Source organism: Carassius auratus, chromosome 20 (genome assembly GCF_003368295.1).
Source record: "Carassius auratus strain Wakin chromosome 20, ASM336829v1, whole genome shotgun sequence".
In the NCBI taxonomy this organism is placed as follows: Eukaryota; Metazoa; Chordata; class Actinopteri; order Cypriniformes; family Cyprinidae; genus Carassius; species Carassius auratus.
Genome location: NC_039262.1, coordinates 8,710,155 through 8,729,112, shown reverse-complemented (window position 1 = coordinate 8,729,112; position 18,958 = coordinate 8,710,155). Strand labels below are relative to the sequence as shown.

The 18,958-nt window shown below is 38.2% G+C and overlaps 1 protein-coding gene across 1 annotated transcript in view; it reads left to right on the top strand.

Moving 5' to 3' along the window:
* The window catches only part of nhsl1b (NHS-like 1b), an 88,538-nt gene that overhangs the window by 21,282 nt on the left and 48,298 nt on the right, over positions 1–18,958 (top strand). The window lies entirely within an intron of this gene.

Here is an 18,958-nt window from a genome sequence, read left to right as displayed (position 1 = left end):
TATTGGTAATGCCTCAGAGCAGCAATTTATGGCATACAGGACCTTCTGTTTAGTTGAATGGGGAAATTCCAAAATCTTAACAACTGTTGTCCAAAATATGTTATAAAATGTTCCATAAATGTTTTATTTAATTCAGATAATTGAGCATAACATGTACATTATTTCACTCAGTGACATTCACTAAGCGCAAAAGAGTCAATCATCCATGGTTCTGTAGGACAGGGACCCAGCACACATCACTTACTCTCTGGGCTCCCATCATATTTAATGAATGCTATTGATCTCTCACCTATGTCCCAGAACTGGGCTTGGACTCATTCTGTACACTCACTTCCTTTCTGTATTCTGTCTATAAATAGGTACTCTTCCAGTGGCATTAAGGTTGTGAAGTATACCGGGAGCAATAAGCTAATTTGAGACACTTCCACACTATATTCTCTGCGCTCAGGGTTGACCCAGGACTGATGTGGCCTGGGCAGGCCAGTGCTGGAGTTGGAGTGGGTCTATATTTACATCCCTCAAGCCCACACCCTGAAGTCTCCAAACGCTTGAAATTGCACTCAGATTTAAAATGTAGAGAAGAAAAGGGGGAGTTTGGTGCTGGTTAGTTAGAACTTGGGTGAAGTTCACTCCCTGTCTGCACTTCTCTTTGCCTCTTTCATTGTTTTTTTTTTAATATATATTTTTTTACTTACAGTACACTGAATTCCAATGTGCAAAAGCAAGGAGCGGCAGCCATAGGGTCAGACGTGTTACTGATCCTCTTGAGATCTCAGTCACACACACACACAAGCACAGCGTCTGAAAGTCTCATGTCACCACTGATGCCAAGGCTAAATACGTACTGTAGTTTGTGTACTCAGTAGTTCGAAGAACAGTTGTTTGGCCCCCATCCCATCTATGACATGTAAATGACACTTGACCTATAAACTGTAGATCATTCTATCATTGTTCCCATCTCTCGCTTCTTATCTCGTTGGGGCATCGGTTTAATATTTCTGAAATGATAGAAGGTGCCTGTTCTGCTTGACTAATGTAGAGGAGTCATGAATCTGTTAGGTGTGCCTGTGCCTGAGGGTTTTATGGGATCTGGGATTGTTGTAGTGAGATGATAATCTTGCACGTGGATCATTACATTCCACACATCATTCACTCAGCTTTGCAATGAACATGCAAAAAGTTTTTTTAGTATGGATGTTAGCCCAAGGATGGCCCAGAAAGATGAACATTGCACACGAAGCTGTAATCGTATTGGCTGTTCTAACACAAGTTCTGAAATGAAACATCACAACATTGTCATGTATGAAAGAAAATTCTGGCAACATGTTGCTGTTAATTAACAAGCAAAATAATCTTGACTCACTAATTTGAATTGTATCATCTTCATGGAATTTGTGTGACTTATTTGTTAACTTTATAAACCTTTCTTTGTGCATAATTTTCCCAAACCGCCACATGGCAGAGTCATCAGTAGTAAAGTCATGAACAAATTAGCTCACAGTTGAATCCCTGGTTGATTTGTGGGCAGTGATGGGATGAGATTTTGGAGTCTTCCCATGCTGCCATTGGCCATAATGAGACCACAGGCACTCAGGACTGTGTGAAAGCTGGTGCCATCCAGCATGTGGCAACACTTTAAGATTCCCCAAATTGTATCTATGCTTGAAATATCACACAGCACTGTATTAATCTCTCATGGGCATAACAAATAGCAATGCAACTCAAGCTTTTTCTGACTAAATCTGGCTACACTGATGATGTTGTTTGTGGAAAAATCATTAAAATTCTGGATTTTGCATGCAAGCCATAAAAAAATTGTCTTCTTCATCAAAGCTGTGTAAATATGCATATCCATAGGTACCAGGTTTAGAGTCTGGCCTTGGTCATTTCCCAGTCCTGTTGTGCCTCTCTCTCCCTGTAGTTAATAAATACAATAATATATTTTTAAGAAATAGATTATGTAATTCATTTGATTATTTAATTAGTATTATTATTATTTTTTTCCTGTTTAAATTGTTTTTCTCTGAAGGGTTCTTGATGAACCAAAAAATGGTTTCGGATCTTTGTGTGGTCGAGTGTCTGATCTGGTGTGATCCAGAAAATCCCAATAACTGATTAAACAGAACCTTTTATTATACTTTGCTGTATATCCCTATTAATTCCTCTATCCCTGCCATTAGCTATAAAACCTTTACGCTTTTTTGAGAGCCAAGTGTCCCCATGCATCTCTCTGAAGCAGCCTCTTCAAACGACTAGATTTTCTTTTATTGGTTTGTTTGAGGCAAACTACATTATGAGCTCCATAACCGTCTTCAGCTGTTTAAGGATGTTTAAGCGGTGCTCACCTAGCAACCGCAAGCCTCCTCAGATGGTGCGGCATCTCCCTGGCAACCTGCCTGGCAGGGGTCACTGCGGTCAGGCTTCTGTGAACCCCCAACTCCTCTCCCCTTTACGTCGGGGTGAGTGTGTGACGTGGTGTGGAGGAGGTGTGTGTGTATGTGTGTGTTTGGAGCAGCAGAGTGGGGAAGCGTGAGTGTTTGTGGAGCTCAGGGAGGATGAACGGACACGGTCATGCCTGTCAAAGAGAACCGTTTCTGGGGCTACAGGAAGAGGACAAGCCCTTACTCAGGTACAGCCAGTGAGGGAGTGAATGAGAGCATGTGCTTGCTTTATTTATTATGGCTCATAACTTAACTGAGTATACTGAGGCTGTGTTAGGAGTGATTTACTTTTTTCAAAGATAAATGAATGCAAAAGTGTAAAGTGTTGTTTATTTGTATTTAAGTAAAAGATTATGTCTGTGTCTACATATTATTACATTACATTATGCGTTATAGTTGGATAAATCGCAATATGTACGGTCATGCGTATATATATATATATATATATATATATATATATATATACGGTCATATATATATATATATATATATATATATATATATATATATATGTTGAGATTATATATTTGTATATTTCTTTAGATTCTTCCAAACTTGCTTTGTTTTAAAATTTTTGCTAGATGTTTTAAAAAAAAAAAGTTACAGCCATTATATAATGCATCACAGTATATTGCAATATGTCATTTAAAATATGTATACAGTTCTTCCTGCTGCCCTGCAGAAGTCTCTAACTCCACCTCTTCTTTGTCCATGACTCCTCCCCTGATTCTTGTTTGACAGCTGATACCTCACAGTGCATTTCTGTGATGTACAGATGAGGTGCCACCTTTCTCTGTGGGCAGAAAAAAATTAGCAAAAAAGGTTAAGACTATCAGACCTTCGCTAACTGTCGAAAAAAAAAAATCTGTTGTTTGTTTGAATATGTTAGAGAGATATTAAAGTTTATTCTCCTGACTTATACAGGCCTTTTAAAAAATGGTTAAGTAGAATTGGTGGGCAGCTGTGGAGGGGTATGAAGAATCTTTTGTGCGGTAGGCTAATTCAACTGCATTCCACATCTAGAGGTTTTACTCATTCATCCTTAAACACAAATACTGGATAGAAACCCCTCCTCCTGCATTCCCTGTGTTTTCCTCACACACACATGAGCATTCTGACAGTGTTCATTATCAGGTTTGAATGTCCAGCTCGGTCTCCAAAAAAGGGTTAGATTTGCTTGAATTTAATTTTTTTTTAAATGTCTGACAGAATTGAATCTAGTATTATTATTATTTTTTACTATATTATTATTTTATTCTGACTGATGTAATTTGGAGGCCTGCCACAGTTAAATAAAAGGTAAACAATTGTGAGAGACAAATTTAATACCATTAAAACATTTTTTTAGTCACAAATTAAGATACCCTTCCTATGACAAAATCCAGTGTCCAGGATGCATTTTTAATAACAGGTGTAAACAGCCATCTGTGAATATGTGAATAGCAGGTTAGGGCCTGTATGATTGCATATTATGTACTTACTTACTGCGTAGACATAAGGCATTTCATGAGATAACAATTACCAGATTGGTTGTAAATGATTTTAAAAGGCAATATGTGCATTGAAATAACACAAGTAAGACACATTATTATGTGTAGAATTAATTGATAAATCAGGTTTTGTTCTTAATTTACTTGGCTAATTAGTCTATTCTGTCTCTTTCTCTCCCTTTATGCTGCTGTTCCTAACTCTGTGTGCATTCTTCCTGCTCCAGGTAAGTCATACAGCCTTTATTCATTATACTGAACGTTTGAAAAGAAAACAATACGTAGCTTTCCATTCTTAAAACTCTGATTTTTATTATTTTAACTAACAAATCGTGTTCATGACATACTGTAAATGAAGGACTATTGACTATATTTCATGAAGGAGGAATTTAGCAGTACATCACTTGTTCACCAGTGGGTCCTCTGCAGTGAATGGGTGCCGTCAGAATGACAGTCCAAACAGCTGATAAAAATATCACAATAATCCATATGAGTCCAGTCCAATTAATGTATTGTGAGTAAAATGCTGCATGGTTATAAGAAATTAATCCATTAATTAAGGTGTTTAAGTTAAGACCTTGATTCATGGACTGAAGTCGTGGATTATTGTGATGTTTTCATCAGCTGTTTGGACTCTCATTCTGACAGCCCCCATTCACTGGTAAGCAAGTGGTCTTGGATGGCCTAAGGGTGAGTAAATTTAACTGATGGTGATGAGGATTTTGTGCACCAAAGCAAGCACAGAGAGAGGGATGGAGACTGATGGCACTGATGTAATGAAAGTCTGGCTCTACTAACATACATCACATGACATGATCCATGATCCACTGCTCTGTGTGGGTGTAATACAGGAAATTAGCCCTTATTCCTGGACCTCACGGGTCAAGGTGTGCACGATGAGGCCTGCTCTCCATGAGTGGCTGTCTGTGCAGTCAGGGCGGTTGATTTACACCCTGGTGTTAAACCCAGAGATGGATAGGAATGTTCAAGAAACTGGCTGTGGAAAATGTCCTAAGGTTTGGGACAGTCAAGGGGAAAGTGGAACATGGTTCATCAATGTTTATTTGGGTGGGGATAAACGTCAGAGTCTTTAAAGGACCTTGCAATTGTCTGGTGTTTAATCAGCCAATCTAATTATTATTCCCTGAGAGGAAATGTGAGGTTGGATGTAAAATGATCCAGGTATGAGGTCATTATGAGAAAGTGAAGCTTGTGCCACTGTGTGTGTGTGTGTATTTGTGTGAAAACCTTTGGGCTTGTTTCATTCTTTGCTTCGTCTCATGGGTTATTAACTCTCATATATTATTCACATTATTACTTCTTGTTCTTGCCTGAGGAGAGAGAAAACCATCCATCTATGTTCATAGTTTCACTCTCGCTTTCCTTTCTTCCACCTTTCTCATTCCTTTTTTCAAACTATATTTATTTCCTTTACTGTCCAGTGGGAATTAAGGGATGGGAATAGAAAACTTTTTTTCATATATATTGCCCCTGTCCAAACTAGTAACATGCTCCTATGAAATGTGTAGCATGTGTAGCATGTATGACATTATTTGTGATAAATGTACACTAATATTCAAAAGTTCGGGGATGGTTAGTTTTTTTTTTTTTTTAATGTTTTTAAAAGTCTCATATGCTTAATATATGCTACTATTATTTGATCAAAACACAATAAAAACAGTAATATTGCTTATATAACTTATTTACTTATTTTTTAGTGCTCTTTGCTTATTACAACAGCATTCATGTTAAAAACCATATTTTATAACATTATAAATGTTTAAAGAGTCACTTTAGAATTTTGAATTTAATGCACCTTTGCTAAAAAACAAAAACAAATATATGTTACAGTCTCCAAAATATTAATTGGTAGTGTTCACGTTATTTATGTATTTATTGATTATAAATTCAATTGTAAGAAACACAAACAGTATTATTATTTTTTTGATCAATTATGTTTTATATGTTTAAGAAAGTGATTTAAAGCTTTTCATACAAACATGAGCGTTGTGAGAAAGTTAAAGAACCAAACATCTTTCTCAGCGGTCCTGCTCTCTCACACCTGTAGACAGATAAGGACCTGTCTGCCTAAAGCCGTCTGTGTTTGAATGTTTATAGGAGATATATCATGGAAAACAGGATTCCATTGCTAGGGAGGTACGACCAGGAATGTTGTCCTGGGCCTGGGAGAAAGGAGACCCAGCCATAAAAATAAAAATCTCATAAAAACTGTGTTAACCTATAATTTACATATATTCTTTAAAAAGACATGGTAGGAAAACATAAATAGCTTGATTAATTGCAAGGCTCAGATAAGAGTTTGGGAAATAGTTAATAGTTATTTTTATTTACTTATTTATTAATTGTTTTGCTTTGATAAACATTTATGTGTACTTTCAGTAAAATGTTATGCAAGTACAAAATAGGGCCTATTTAAGTCCTTTATGATTATGCTCCTTCTGTCACAACTTCTGTCTCTTTCTCTTTCTGGTTAACTCTGCCTCTGTTATCAGTCTGTGAGGAGAGATACGAGGTGGTATGCTGGACGAGCAGAAAACATTCCTCTACACATACTCTGTGCAGCCTTCTGTCTTCTTACTCTCAACATCACGCACTTTGTTGCAGTGATGTTCGCTTCTTGATTTTAGTCTAGCAAATAAGTAATTCAGAATCTACTGTCTATTTGTACATGAAGGTGAACATAATCTTCTCTTGATCAAGCACACATGCATCCAGTCACTGCCTCGTGTTGTGATGTAAATCTGTGCTGAGAACTGTGATCATGTGGCCTTGATTTCACCTAGATATGGCACTTCCCATGAATCTAGCATTGTTAGTAAAGCATTGCAGGCAAAAATCACGTGACTTCCTTAATTCCTTAAAATTGCAGCTAATGTCATTTGGACTCTTCCAGTAGCATGGCAGAATGATCAGACAACTCCATTTTATATCTAATTCAAGGAAACTGCCATATACTGTATATTCTTCTCTATATTAGGCCGAGAGTGTCCGTAAAGGAAGAAGTTGGGGAAAAATTAAAGAAATAAAATAATACACTCTTCTAGTACCATCAAAATAACAAGACTGGCCATGTCGAACCCTGCGCGTGGTCTTTATGACAGATCACACTTCTGTCATTCTTACATCGGGGTCGGCCTTGAGGCCACATCCCTCATTGAAATCCCAGCGACCCTCTGTCATTCACATCGGGCTGCCGTCTTCATCGACTTGCGTCAGTTGTGTCTGACAGCTGGATGTGTCTGTGCGTGTGTGAGTTGTCGTGCTTCCCGCTGCAAAGGGCAGAGCGCCAGCCCTGTGTCGGCCGCCCTATTGTCACGGTAACAGACGGCTCTCAGCCATGCGTCTGCCTGATCAGCATAACACAGGCTGACTTTCTCTCTTGACCCTCTTTCTCTCACCTCCTCTTAAATCAGACAGTAATGGGCCTGCAGAGAGTGCGAGCGTATGGTTCGCTGACAAAGGAATTTGGGAGAGAGTTGTAAGGATCTGCTCTTCAACTTGGTTTATTTAAACAGAAAGGAGACGGCTGGAGGCCCTCACACTTCAGCTGCTCTTACTCACACTTTCAGCTTTTCTTTTCCTCTCTTCTTCAGTTAGATTAATCACCTCAGTCTCAGTGCTGAAGAAATGATGTTCTTTTGGTGGCCTTATGGGTCACCAAGCTTTTTTTCTCTTCAAATATTCACATTCACATATCTTAACACCAAATTATAATTTCTAAATTTTATTTTCTCAATATTTCCTGAACATAGCGTGTATCTATTCATATACAGTATTGTTCAAAATAATAGCAGTACAATGTGACTAACCAGAATAATCAAGGTTTTGCTTCAGAAACAGCATTTTTGATATCACCCCACAAGTTCTCAATTGGATTAAGGTCTGGAGATTGGGCTGGCCACTCCATAACATTAATTTTGTTGGTTTGGAACCAAGACTTTGCCCGTTTACTAGTGTGTTTTGGGTCATTGTCTTGTTGAAACAACCATTTCAAGGGCATGTCCTCTTCAGCATAGGGCAACATGACCTCTTCAAGTATTTTAACATATGCAAACTGATCCATGATCCCTGGTATGCGATAAATAGGCCCAACACCATAGTAGGAGAAACATGCCCATATCATGATGCTTGCACCTCCATGCTTCACTGTCTTCACTGTGTACTGTGGCTTGAATTCAGAGTTTGGGGGTCGTCTCACAAACTGCCTGTGGCCCTTGGACCCAAAAATAACAATTTTACTCTCATCAGTCCACAAAATGTTCCTCCATTTCTCTTTAGGCCAGTTGATGTGTTCTTTGGCAAATTGTAACCTCTTCTGCACATGCCTTTTTTTTAACAGAGGGACTTTGCGGGGGATTCTTGAAAATAGATTAGCTTCACACAGAAGTCTTCTAACTGTCACAGTACTTACAGGTAACTCCAGACTGTCTTTGATCATCCTGGAGGTGATCATTGGCTGAGCCTTTGCCATTCTGGTTATTCTTCTATCCATTTTGATGGTTGTCTTCTGTTTTCTTCCACGTCTCTCTGGTTTTGCTCTCCATTTTAAGGCATTGGAGATCATTTTAGCTGAACAGCCTATCATTTTTTGCACCTCTTTATAGGTTTTCCCCTCTCTAATCAACTTTTTAATCAAAGTACGCTGTTTTTTCTGAACAATGTCTTGAACGACCCATTTTCCTCAGCTTTCAAATGCATGTTCAACAAGTGTTGGCTTCATCCTTAAATAAGGGCCACCTGATTCACACCTGTTTCTTCACAAAATTGATGACCTCAGTGATTGAATGCCACACTGCTATTTTTTTGAACACACCCCTTTCAACTAATTCAACTAATTGCCCAATTGCACAGCCTTAAGAGCGTGCATATCATGAATGCTGGGTCTTGTTTGTTTTCTGAGAATCTACTGAACCTACTGGTAACTTGTTTGCCACGTAGCAATAAAAAAATATACCAAAAACCTTGATTATTCTGGTTAGTCACATTGTACTGCTATTATTTTGAACAATACTGTATTACTATAGCTTATATTTTTTTTCATTAATTTAACACTAAATCAATCTTTAATTGAAACCTTTAGTCCCACTAAATTAGACATGCCCCTCTTTCAAAAGCTCCACCTTCAAAGATGCATCTCAGTGATGTGGCTATTATCAACAGCAACGGCAGCAAAATTGTGTTTTGCACAGACATTTGATTTCACTGTCAACGTCTCTGTGAACACGCTTAAGCCCTTTTCACACTGCCATTCCGGCAAATATAGGGGTAAAGTGTTCCTGCAATTGTTCCCTGGTCGCTAGATTTGGCACTTTCACACTGCCAGTGAAGACCCGGTATATGTGCGTGCTTTCACACACAACCCTTGAAGATCCCGTAACGACACGTGACATCAGCGCGTGACGTGTAATGTACGAGTCGACAACGCTAGGCACGTATACTTTCACTGAAGGAAGCAAACGATCTCGGCGTCAGCGTGGAAAGTGAAGAAATGGAAGCTTTAGCATAAGTTCTGCCAGGAAGACTCAATTGTTAGCGTCACCTATTACCTTTTCAATCGTCCAATCACGTTCTAATAATAGAAGTATAAAAGAACCTGTGCTTACACTTGTCTGAGTTTGCAGATGCTGAATACGTCACTCGCCACCACCCACCCCTCCACCACCAAGATTGGCTCCTCCTCAACAATAACAAGCATCTTCTCTCCATCTCCCTTACCACCACAGGATGTTCTTCCCCTCCAACCACCCCACCACCACCAGGATGGTCCCTCCTAAAACGTCACGGGGGTCGGCTGCGCCCCTGCCTTCATCTTCAGGCAGGAAATACTGAATCCGTACCCTCGGACAGCTATTTACGAATGGGGCCTACGCCAAATACAAACATACAGCTTGCTGGGTCATAAATAAATGTATGAATTGTTTCAATATCTTCTCCGAGTCTTTCTGGTAGAACTAACTGATCTCTGCTTCATTACAGTTTGCACATATGTTTTCGTCGAATGTTGATCTTCCTTCAAAACAGCCGGTAAAAGAGTTGCGCGATAACGCGTGTCATCACATCGATACGGAATTAGATCTGGCTTTTGTTCACACAGCGCTCGTCCCAGGTCGAACCCCGCAATGTTACTAGGTCCCCGACCCGGGTTCAATTCGGTAATCAATTCCGGGACGTGGTTGCTTTCACACAGAAGGCGACCCGGAAATGTTCCGGAAATATTGAGGGTCCGAGATACAGTGTGAAAGGGGCTTTAATGATTGGTCATGTCAAGTCGAACAATACTTGAGGATATTTTGTTTACTTGCTGCTAACTGACTGAAATTAAAGTCTTGAATATGTTTCAAAGATTTGATGCCACCAACGGACCGTTTAGCAGTAGTTAACAAAGTGAATCTGGCACTTCCCACAAGACATCATCGTGTTTTCAGGCTCCACACTGGTGATTCTCTTCTCTGGAGGACCGTTGAGGTTTGTGGCGGGTTGCCAGGTTGGCTGTCAACATATCAATGGGACATGTGGAGTCCACGCCAGTTTAATTCTCCTTCCTGATTGTGACTCTTTTCTGAGAGGTTCCCTGGGGGCTCCAGGTCTCTTAGTATGCTAATCCAACAGCATTAGATAAGCCTAGCTTTCCTCTCTGTTTAGCCATTGCACAAACATTAAGACAAATGTGAGATTTTGTGGCCAACTAAAAGAAGTTGGAAAAGTCCTCACTCATGAAAAAGATTTTGCCTGCTTACACAACACAGTGTTCTTTATCCAGGAACTAGAAAACTCAATTACTTAGAAAAGAAAAACACAAAGAAGGAGGGTTTTTTCTCTATAAATTATAATAGTATGCCTTACTATTTTAGATTATTTTTTTATTAGTCTGATCAAGTACTGTAGAACAATGCTTAAGGAACTTTTTGTTTATTTTCTGCCAATTAATTTATTGAATAGGATTTAAAGATTTGATGTCACAAAAATACATTATTTTAAAAGTACTTAACAGAGAGAGTCTGGCACTTTCAAGTCATCACTGCGATTTCCAGCATTTTTTTCATTTGTTTGTGGAGCAGATCTGTTGTCCTGGTCTCATTCCAGTCCTGTGAGCTCACTGTGATGATCCTGCACTCTTTAGGGTAGAAAATGCCCTGGGCGGTTCCGGTTATACACACACCTAAACACACACTCACATATTCATAGGTCATGCCTCATAGTTATTAACATGTTCATTTGCATGGATTTGTGCATCCCATACAACAACATTTGGGTGGGACCTGAGTCCCATCAACATTGTGTGTGTGTGTGTGTGTGTGTGTACTTATGCTACATAGTAAGGACCAAATCTCCACACAAGGATTTGAATTTTTGGAAATTATAAATTATGTTTATCTGAAAGTGTTACAATGCAAACAGGTTTTCTAGCATTATCTGTGCTAATAATTATACAAATTAATTATTTCAAATGGATGAATCAGTCAGTTAGTGTGTAATATGTTTAAGCCAATCTATATTTTTAGCCCTTAAATACCGTCAAATATGTATTTGTTATTTTAAACAGTTGAACTAACTTGAACCAACCGACAAAAAGAACATTAGTCTGTCTGATGAAGACTAATATTTTATGAATTTGAGCTACATTTAACATTTAATGTGAATTCAGCAAAACATTTACTGTAACTTTGGCTGTCGTTTTAAAACTTGTTCAGCAGCATGCTTTTAAAACCTCACATGAAACATGCAAACATGGCAACAAAAGTTACCACACACTTCCATACAAAACACACCTACACATACACACACACACGTTTGTTTTTGTGGAAAGTTGGGACATCCCATAGGCGTAATGGTTTTTATACTCAACAAAATGTATATTTTATGGCCCTACACCAACCCTACAACCTAACCCTAACCCTCACAGGAAACTTTATGCATTTTTACTCTCTCAAAAAAACTAATTCTGTATGATTTATAAGCGTTTTGAAAAATGGGGACATGGGTTATGTTCTCATAATCACCCTCTCCTTGTAATACCTGTGTCATACCCATGTCATTATACAGAGTTGTGTCCTGATAAGTCACAAAAACAAGAGCACACACACACACACACAGGCCAGCGCTCAGTGTGACTAATATCGTGGATCAGGGTGGAGCTGATGACTTCTGCTAATGAGTAATATCTCTAGCTATACTGTGTGTGATTGATGTTGTAATACATTAGTGGTGTATAAGCAGTTGCTGGGAACCAAACGAGAAAAAGCAGGCAGGCCTGACTTTGTCAAGACCTTTGAAGCTGATATCTTGAACGGTATGCAGGGTTTCTTTGACCTTTATAGGCGTAACATACAGAGGATATGTGGAGGATCACATACGGCCACTCTCAAGGTAGCCCTAAGCTTCCTTTTTTTTCCAGGATGGCAAGATAAAAAGAGGGACAAGGGGCCAAGAAGCACTTCTGGATATACAACACTTTTCTTTTTCCTTTCCTTCCTTTCATTCTCTACCTCCCTTTAGCGGTGCATCCCACCAGTGACAAATGTTAGCAAAACCCCTCTGTTGTGACATGACACACACTTACAGGAAGGGGAAAGGGTTGCCGACAGGATGGCCCAAAGAACAGATGGAATCTAGACATCACCCCTACGTCACATCACTCCGTCAGACACACACAAACATTTACACTGCCATCTAAATCAGCACATGCCACAGACATACATTGTCATTTTTTTATTTTCTAACTTTTAAATGAATAAATAAATTAAATTCTATAGAATCAGCTAATCTGTAAATCCTACATTTCACTACCAATTCAAAAGTCCAGGGTAATAAAAAAAATAAAATACTTTTATTTACCAAGGATGTGTTAAAATGATTAAAATTGAAAGTACAACACTACCATTTTCAGCATTTATAATAAGAAATGTTTCTTGAGCAGCAGATCAGCATATTAGAGTGATTTTTCACTACAGTGTCATGTGACACTGAAAACAACATTCTTTGTAGTTTTCTTTGTAGCTCTAAATGCCTAAAAAAAGTCATAAACCTTTGATATCAATGTGATATAACAGACCGAAAACAGAAATATGAGACTAGCTGATGAGTTATTCTAACTATGCGTGATTATATGATTAGTTGAATTTTATCCCTGCTGTCCACAACTCTCATATCAGGCCAGCAGACTCTCCATTTGAGAGTCACTCATTAATACTATGCATCCAAATCTTTGTGTCAGTGATTTTCACTCTCTTCCTGTGCTTTAGCTAGCATGTCCTCTGGATTGTTTCATTGTGAGCTAACGTGAGTGTGTGTGCACAAGGTCTGTATTGTGTTTGTCTGCGTGCATTAGTCATTAGGGAGTTTAAGCTCCCTGATAAAGGCTCTTGTCTTTTAGAGCTGACTCTATCAGGCCATCTGACTGGTTTTAGATGGCTTTTGTTTCTATTCACTGAAATGTCAACATCCTCCACCCCACACTGAGCATGCAGGGGTCACTGTTCAGGGGTGAAGGGTCAACACCTGCCCTACTTTATGCTATAACAGGTTTGGGCTGTTTCTAATTGGTTTTACAGGGATTCTTTCGGAAGGAGTGCATTAGCATTTTTAGTTTGACATTTAAATAATTGGCAGAGTACATTTTTCTTCCGTTAAATGACAGTTATTAGTATTATTTATCTTAAAGATAGATGCTTTTTTTAACACATGTGAAAAACAGTACATGTCATGGCATTTGATAAAAAAATATTGTCTCTCGTTTGGCACCTGGCAGAGTCTTATCATGCTTAATATGGTGTAAGGAAAGAGCTGTGTCCTTCTGACCATTTCTACATGCCAGATGAAGCATTTTAGACATTGTACCGCCCCCTAGTGGTCGCTGTGCAGACAGGCTCAGGAGTGTCATGACTGTATTTCAATTATTGGTGAATTATTTACAATAGCAATGCATTAACTAACAATGAGTAATACATTTGTGTTCACTATAAGTTAAATAATATTAACAGATAAAACTTTTTATAATGTAGGCCTAATAGTAAATTTGTAAATGTTGAAATGAACATTACCTTAGAGTGATAAATGCTGTAAAAGTATTTTTCATTGTTAGTTTTTGTTAACGAATGCATTTAACTAAAACCATAAAGCAGATTTCAGCTCACATGATCTAATCATGGAAGATCTTTGCAGGTTGCAAGTTCGAAAATGGCATACATCTAGATCAGGGGTGCCCAACCCTGCTCCTGGCGATCGACTGTCCTGCAAAGTCTAGCTCCAATCCTAATCAAACACACCTGAAGCAACTAATTAAGGTCTTCAGGCTCGCTTAAAAATTAAAGACAGGTGTGTTTGATTAGGGTTGGAACCAAACCTTGCAGGACAGTCAATCGCCAGGAGCAGGGTTGGGCACCCCTGATCTAGATAATTCATGATCTCAATAAAGTGGCGTTAAAACAATACCAGTCTATTTCTTGCTTTCTGTTATATCCAGGTAGAAGTACTAACAGAAATCTGTGGAGAAACAGGGCTTGTCCTTAAGACACTGAGCTCTGTTACCAGGAAACTTCCTCCTGAGGGCCCTGGCACCCTCTCAGGAGAGATACGGCTCTCATCCCAGTCATGATTCTTCCTCCCAGTTATCAACTAGCTGGAAGAGTTTCCAGGCTGAGGACTGAGAATGTTGTCTGACTTCACTCAAACATTACATTTCCTTACAAGAAAGCAAGTCATACAGTTTTGAAACTGCATAAGGGTCACGGTCAAAACAGTTAATAATGACAACATTTTCATTTTTGGGTGGACTATCCCTTTAATGACAATAACATTTGTCTAAATATACCAATGCTTTCCACAGTGGGCAGAATCATAGGACAGAGTGACTCAGAGACAATAAAGCAAACTTTTTGGGGTGTTTTATGGCTTTTGGTTTCACGACACACACGCACAGAGACATGCTTGGAAAAACATACATTTATGGACACACATCCTGCAGAATACCTACAAGCCAGCGGCTGTTATTATGGGCATTCTATAAACCTATGTTCTTCTTGGACAAAGTTAATGGTGAATTATAACATTGAGAATAAAGTTTATTGAAAACAGACAGACCACACTTCAAAAGTTTGGGGTCAGAAATCTATTATGCTCAAACAGTAATATTATGAATGCAGATGCATAATTGGCATTCTTTTTTTAAATAATCGAACTGCATGCACAAGTTAGCTTATTATGAGTAACACAATATGCTGTATTGATTCTATTCTTTAACTATCATTCTGAAATGTAAAACATAAGTAAAATAAGTAAAAATAAGTTGTGTCCCAGGTTTAAATGGGTTTGCATGACATTAGAATATGCTATTGAATTACATTTTAGTGTCTTGTTTATTAATATATAGAACCAAGATGGACTTTATAAGTCGGTAGTAAAGAGTATTATAAGAGTATTGTATTACACACACCAGGCCTGCTGGAGTGTATGTTTGGTTTCACAGCTGCAGATCAGGTTTATGCTTAATATGAGTTCCTCTGTTCATTCCTGTGCAGCATACCAGAGAGAGAGGAATGTGTTGAGGAGGTCACCTTGGGTCAACAAGTATTTGCGGGAGCTTGTTTTGGAGGTGATGGCCAGCCTCTCAGGTTCATGGGAGCCAGAGGTCAGAGGTCACCCAGAGGGCTCTATTAGTTATGGGTCAACTGATGATGTCTTTGTGAATAAGAAGTGATGAGAGCACTGATAGCTCTACTTATCTTTAACGGCTTCTTCCTGTTCTCCTCTTCTGGTCTTCAATGCTTCTTTTCGTCATTGTTTCCATCTTTCCAGTATAAACATTATTCAGTGGTCAGACCATATTGAATTAAACAAACACAATTTTGCAATATTCTCCCACATAAGCAACCGAACCCACAAATACACATATTTTATGGTCTTACAGACACACACTTCATACTCACAAGGACAAATAAACCCAACTCGTAAAAAATGCGGGGACAGAGCACAATAAAGTCCTTCCCTTGGCATTTTGGTAAGCGCTTACATTTTAAAGCCTAATTAAAATGGTTCCTCAACGCTCGGCCAATTTGGAAGCCACTTCATTTGGTAAACAAAGATCTCCAAGCAAAACATGGGAAGGAAAGTGTTGAATGCTAAGTGAATTAATTTAAATGTGAGAGACACTTTTAGATAAATCTGACTGCATACATTGTTTTACTTTATTTTTTTTTAAGGTTTTTATTTAGATTTTATCTTTATTTAATTTTTTTTGCTAATTAAAAAAGTCTGGTGCCCATAGTGTTGACCTATTTTGAGTCCTAGCAAAGCCAAGTTGGGAATGTTAACCCTTTACCTGTATTTAAAGAGAATGCTCCAAACACGGGTGGTGAAAACTATTCCTCCTCCCCCTTTTTTGGGATGAATGATCATGTGCACAGATTCATGACACATCTTCCTTCAGAAGACTGCTCAGGTTTCCTCTCTGACCTGCCGTGTCAACAGGCAGAAACATTTCTAGCATCAGTCCCATTTTAACTCTAGAAGCCTGCTGCTGATTTGCTGTTGTAAAGGACAATAAGGTCAAAAACACACTCTGTACAAGTACAAGTTGTGCAAAGATGCATTCTTGATGTGGCAGTAAAAGGCTTTGTACTCAAGGGGGCGATAGAGCTAACTTCAAAAATAATATTTTCTTTGAAAAGGTTACTGAAAATGTATATTTAAAAAAACATTCTATCCATCAAAGAAAAAAAAATCAGGTGTCATGGTTTCCACAAAAATATTAAGCAGTACAACTGTTTTCAACATTGATGATGATAAATGTTTCTTAAGCACCAAATCAGCATTTTATAATAGTTGCTGAAGACTGCTGAAAATTTAGCTTTGCCACCACAGGGATCAATTACATTCAGAAATATGATAAAATAGAAAATGGTTTTACTATCAGGACCTCAGTAAGCTGTAAGTTATTAAAGGGATAGTGCACCTAAAAATGAAAATTCTGTCATTAATTACTCACCCTCATGTCGTTACAAACCCATAAGACCTTCGTTCATCTTTGGAACACAAACTAAGATATTTTGGAATCAGAGAGCTCTCAGACCTCCAAAGACAGCAAGGATCCTTACAAGATCAAGGCATAGAAATGTAGCAAAGATATCTGTAAAATAATCCATATGACATCAGGGGTTCAACCGTAATTTTACGAAGCTACAAGAATACTTTTTGTGTGCAAAGAAAACAAAAACAACAACTTTATTCAAAAATGCATCTCCACTACCTCAGTGCCATTTTGGAGCATATCATATGTGTAAGCAATGTATGCAACGTATGTACACGGATATTAATTTGTGTTCTGAAGATGAAGGAAGGTCTAACGGGTGTGGAACGACTTGAGGGTGGGTATTTATTGACAGAATTTTCATTTTCGGGTGAACTATCCCTTTAAGAGAGATTGATTGTTGTTGTTTTTGTTGTTGTTGTTATTTTGCTGTACTGTGTCAGTAGTTTACCTGAAAGAAAAACTGAATTGTAAAAAATTGAGTTTGCATAGCGTATAAGCATTACATTTGCATAGTGAGTGCTTCATTATTTAGTTTGAAGCATTTGACCTCTTTGTTTGAAGCTGTTTAATAGCTAGTTTTGGTAAATGTTAAAGCTGTTGGTCAGACTATATGTCTTTATTCCTACTGATGGTTTTTTATCTCAGCAGCTGGCCGCTTGGCCCTGGTGAATTATTAACGGCGTTGAGGGCCACTGATTGCAGTGCTGAGGATAAAGGTTGGATCTTCTAGCTGTGTGTTTTATGAGAGAGGAGCTGTTTGTTATTACATCTGGCTGTGTAGATGTACGGAGGTTTTCCAGGACAATTGAAGCACTGTGTCACAGTCTGCTTCAGTCTTAAAGTCTAATCACTGATTACACACATTGTATATTTACAGCCTGAATTTGTGTGCTATTCCCAACGTGAAAGTCAAACAACCTGACTGATCTTACTATGTACCCGTGTTTTGAAGTTGGAGGGACAGTGCTCATTCTGTCATAAATAGAAGGAAGTCTATGTGGGATTTTCGCTGGGGTTAGATACATTTATACAATTAGAGACACACAGAGCTGATTTAAATGCTCACATACACTCATGCATTCAGATTTGGATATTTGAGAAAATATAAAAGACAGTAAAAAAAAAAAAAGTCCTAATTCCATGGAATAATTTAAGTACCTGCAGATCTCTCAGCCCCTCATTTCCTTTGCATACGGGCTGTGTGATAATGTTTGTGTGTTTGCGTACCCAAAACACCTCTTTTGCTTTTCTTGCAGTGTTTTCTTCCTTCACACGTCGCTGGCATAGTTTGTGTGTGGTTAGCTGGATATTCTGGTCTGGGCAGGTCTAGAAGGCTGATCCTCTGGTCCTCTATATTGTGTATGGGTCAGAGTAAACGGAGGTGTTGGTCAGGAAGTCTTTAGCCTGGAAGGAAAGTCAGGATCTGACTTCTTTGGCAGGATTGACTTTGTAGTTTTCAAACTTTAGCTCCTTAATGGGAGAGACCCCTAAATTTGATGATCATCTTGTGCCGGGGACAACAGTCTTAAAATGTTAATATAACTTAAAAAGTAAATATAAAATTAATGTATAAAATATGTGTGTGAAAAATAAACACGGTATTATGGAGAAAAACATGCAGCTTAAATAATTCTTTTTTTCATATTTGAATTGTTTTTTAATAATGATTTTGTACAGCATGTGTTTATACAGTACATAAGGAAGCTTATTTGCCTTTAATAATAATTTATGTACTTTATATATTTATAATTATATTTAAATTACATAAAATTTATTTATTAAATTCATGCATTTGGCTTACAGTGCATTCAGGTTATAAATTTTTACCTGTCATGTGTTCCCTGGGAATCGAACCCCCAACCCCATAATGTATGTGTTAGTGTAACAATATGAAATATTTCCTTCTTACAAAGCTGTTTAATAAAATGATAATTTGAACAGAATATTTTGGTTTTAGAGAGTACAGAGTAGTAAGAGAAGGA